The sequence below is a fragment of the Lactuca serriola genome, chromosome 9 (assembly GCF_051521515.1).
Source record: "Lactuca serriola cultivar US96UC23 chromosome 9, Lser_US96UC23_V15, whole genome shotgun sequence".
In the NCBI taxonomy this organism is placed as follows: Eukaryota; Viridiplantae; Streptophyta; class Magnoliopsida; order Asterales; family Asteraceae; genus Lactuca; species Lactuca serriola.
The window spans coordinates 103,782,251-103,786,605 of record NC_136416.1 but is presented as its reverse complement, the minus strand read 5'-3'; the positions used below and the strand labels follow the sequence as shown (position 1 = coordinate 103,786,605).

The 4,355-nt window shown below is 33.3% G+C and overlaps 1 long non-coding RNA gene across 1 annotated transcript; it reads left to right on the top strand.

The window, feature by feature from the left end:
* The first annotated feature begins 3,107 nt into the window (after positions 1-3,107).
* LOC145074590 (uncharacterized) lies at positions 3,108-3,679 on the top strand. The gene is made up of 2 exons (XR_013691923.1): positions 3,108-3,374; positions 3,475-3,679. It is a non-coding gene; the product is annotated as an uncharacterized LOC145074590 (long non-coding RNA).
* The last annotated feature ends 676 nt before the right edge of the window (positions 3,680-4,355 follow it).

The following is a 4,355-nucleotide window of genomic DNA, read 5'->3' as shown; positions in this document are numbered from 1 at the left end:
GAGGCCGAAAATGTTGACATAGTTCAAAACAACTCTTCATCTGGAGCTAGAATTTTTATCGACTTCTCACAATACTTTCAAAACAATGTTGATGTAGCTGAAAACAATGTTGATTATGACAATGAAGACGAGACTGAAGTACCTCCGCTAACGGGTAGAATCGATAATGTTTCCGTTGAAGAGACTGATTATGATGATGACGATTCTGATTATGATACTGATGAAGAAGACATTGAAGTATATGATGAAGATTCTGATTAAAAAAATCAAATGTTTTTTTTGTAATAGAAACTTTATTTGAAATGTACCTTTAATTCATATTGTTTGTCTTACTTTTATTTATGTTGTTTGTCTATATTTTATATCTTACAATTTCGCACGGTAACTAACTTTTAATTATATTGTATTTCTATATTGTACATCTTGTAATTTACAGGCTACATATGAGGTTTACTTGGGCGATACTCTTGGCCATGATGGCCGATGTTATGGGGCTTGGACATGGAGGTGATGGAGCCGGGGATCCACCACCTCCAGTAGGATTTGGTCGTGGTCAGCACGAACAGGATGGTGAGGTTTATTATGATATATTTATATTTATTAACTATTTTTATTATTTTATAATAAGTTATCGTGACTAATATTTTTAATTGTACTTTTTCAGCCGAGCTTCCAAAAAAAAAGGGGCATGTCAAAAAATATCAAGTTGGGAAAGTTGATACGGGCAAACAAAGGAAAGCCTGTGGATATGGATTTCGACAGGGAGATCACATATTACCCTGTCGGGAAGCGTGGTAATTGGTTCACACATGAAACTGGGAGGTATTTGTGGAATAACGTCCCTTTGAACGTATCTGGTTGGGACAATGTTTCCCCCGCCTTAAGGAACGCAACAGCTGTGCATCTAAAGGTAACTTTGACATAATTTTAAGTTTAGTTGTGATTGTTATTTAATTAACTAATTTTTTTGTATTTTGTAGAATAAATTTGATTTGGATAAGGTTAACATGGATCAAGAGCATGCTCAATTGTTGCGGAGCATTGATTCGACTCTTGCAAAAGTTTATAGAGGCCGAAAAAGTAATGCTCATTCTTATTTTAAGGAAATCAGGGGGCGTGCAGATATCCCAACCACATTAAACAACCCCCCCCCCCCATGGTATGTCACATGAAAATTGGGCGAAGACAGTCGAACATTTTCAAACGGTAGAATTTTTAAGGCGTTCGGCGTCAAACACAGAATGTCGTGTAAAACAAGTAGTTGTAAACAGAAGGGGGGGGGGTCGAGCTCATACAGCAATGCATGTTTCAAAGAAGTAAGTTATCATATATTTAAATATTTATTTAAAGTATAAGTAATCTAATTTTTAATGTTAAATAGGATATCAGTCGAATTGAAGTTTTTCGTAAGGCTAATTCCAATCGACAAGGGGTATTTTATAGCCCTGCAGTCAGTCGAGCAACAATACGTAAGTGGTTAGTTTGTATTTTCATATAATTGTTTATATTGTCAAGCGTATTTAGTAATCTAATTTTTATGATTTTTTGAAAATATAGGATGCTTTACTCCAGGAGATTAACCAACGAACCCAAGCTACTTCTGAAGCAAGCGAACTAACATCCACTGATATAAAAAACTATTTTGAAAGAATATTGGGTGTTCGACGCGGACATATTAGAGGCATTGGGCGTAAACCCCCAACCGTTGTGTCCATGTACGATCAGGAACAACCAGTGACACAAGAACAACCGCAATCACAGGTAATTGTCAGTTTAAGTTGAAAAGTATAATGATATAATAGAAAATACAATGCTATAATGGAAAGTAGAATGGTATAATGATGTGTTAGTTATGGTTTGATATGTTGATATTTTGTAGAATGGTATAATTATAATGCTATTATCATATGTTGGTAATATATTTTGTTTTCTTCGTAGTTGGAAATGCGGCAAACAATACTAAAGGACCCGACCTGTTTTGTAGCATTGGAAGAGTGGTTTCGATCATTGCTACCACCAAATAATGAAGGAAATGATGAGGACGAGTAGTTACTTTAGGATTTTATGAAATGTTTTGTAATTTGGAAGAATACTTTAGAATGTTGTATGGATTAATATTTTGGATTGGTTGTGTATGGATTAATATTTTGGATTGGTTGTGTATGGATTAATATTTCTATAAAAAGTTATTAGATTTTATAAATGCTATATTGCTTTTTTATATAAATTTAATGTTAAATAAAAAAAAACCAAAACTGTTTTAGCGGCGAAATCTTTTATGGCGACGGACTCGTATTAGCGGCGACAAACTATTATCGGCGACATGTCATTAGCGGTGGCTTCCAACCTTTAGTGGCGACTACAGGTCTATTAGCGACGAAGCAATACCGGTGACACATTTGCAGTGACGTGTCGCCGCTAAAGGTACTAGCGGCGACTTCTCGATCCTTTAGCGACGACAGTCGTCGCCGCTGTTGCCCAGTCTTCTTGTAGTGATACATATACATACATACATATACATATACATATACATATACATTCAAATACATATTCACATACACATACATAGACATACACAAACATGTTGGTGGTGTTGAAGGATTGGAATGGTGGTTGGTAGTAGTCAAAGGAATGATTTTCATGGGTGGGAGTTGATGATTAAACACTATAACTGGTGACAAAATGATTTCAATAATTTAGTATAGATATGAGAAAATATAGATAATCATGTATCGTAGAGGTGCGAATAAAACGAAGTGAAAAAATAATAATAATAATAATAATAATAATAATAATAATAATAATATAATTTAATAATAGTAATAACAATAATAATAATAAGCAATTATAATTATAATAATAATAATAATAATAATAATAATAATAAAAAAAGCAAATTCGATAGTGTATAAAATAAAGAGTGGAGGATGAATTTTGGATGTGGCATGCTTGGTTGTTTGGAAGGTATGTTGGTTGTTTCCACGAGTGACTCGAGTTCGAATCCTGCCCCAAACTTTTTATTTTGTTTTTCCGTCACTATGTCGTCACAGATCCGTCAGTAATTCTCCTTCATTCGGAATCGGTAGGTATTTCGTCGTTACATTTTTTAATGAAAAACAAATATACACGTTTTTGCTCAAAGACGGAAACACTTAGAAAAAAAAAAACTCATTCGAAGAAATGGTCTCTCTGTGAACGCACCCTTATCCAACATTCTGAATGCCTCCTCATCCTTCCCCATTTTCCCAATCTTCTTTCCTCCGCTTGGTGGCAATCATTCTGGCGCATCTCCAGACGCATATATCTACGCATATATCTGGAGTATATCTCCGTTCGGTGGAACCCCTCTTTACTCGATTTCTTGTCCAACAAAGGTAAACCCCTATATTTTTTTCATATTACTTCATTTATATAATTTTATATGCTTAATTTATTGATAATGTTGATTTGTTTTGTTGAATGTGAGGTTTTAAGTTAAATGTTAGGGTTTGTTTGTGTTGATGTATCAACAGGAATTGAACAAAATGTAATTATTTTACTTCTTTGTTTATTTGGAATCTATGATTGTAAATAGGAACAGATGTTAGGTTGAATATGAATTTGTGTAAAAATGTGAATTGTTAAAATGTTATGTTAATTTGTTAGATTTGTTGAAAATGTTACATAAATGTTAGGTTAATTTGTTGAAAATGTTAGATAAACGTTTGGTTAATTTGTTAGATTTATTAAATGTTATATAAAAAATGTTGAGAACTTCAATTTGTTGAAAATGTTATGCGTCATTAGCTATATATGTTAGATTAAATGGCATGTTATATTACTATCACATTTAGTTTAGAGTTCTAACATTTTTATATTAGTAGTTGTAGATTGAAATGTTGTCTAATAGAGAATGGATGTACACAAAGAGACTTGATAGTAATTGTTTGTTTAATACCCAATGGCCACATTATGTCGTTTTTTTTTGGATTTTTCTTACTCGAACGCAACAAACATCCAACGTATTATTAGGAATGGGGTGGAAGTTTTAAAAATTAGATGTCCGTGTGCAAATTGCAAAAATATTTATTACCTCTCTCGAGAATTTGTTTTTAACCATCTTATTAGCCAAGGATTCATGAATAGTTATACACAATGGTATTTACATGGCAAAATATATTCATTACAAGAGGTTGGTCAATGTTCAAACCCAATACCACCTCAACACGTGGGTCAAAGTTCAAATCCCAAAATGGATCAACACATAAATAGTGGTTTTGATGATTATCGTAGATATGAGGAGATGGTTATCGAAAGCAAGCACCAACCCGATGCTTCTTATTACCATCAAACATCACAACACCCAAATCTTGAAG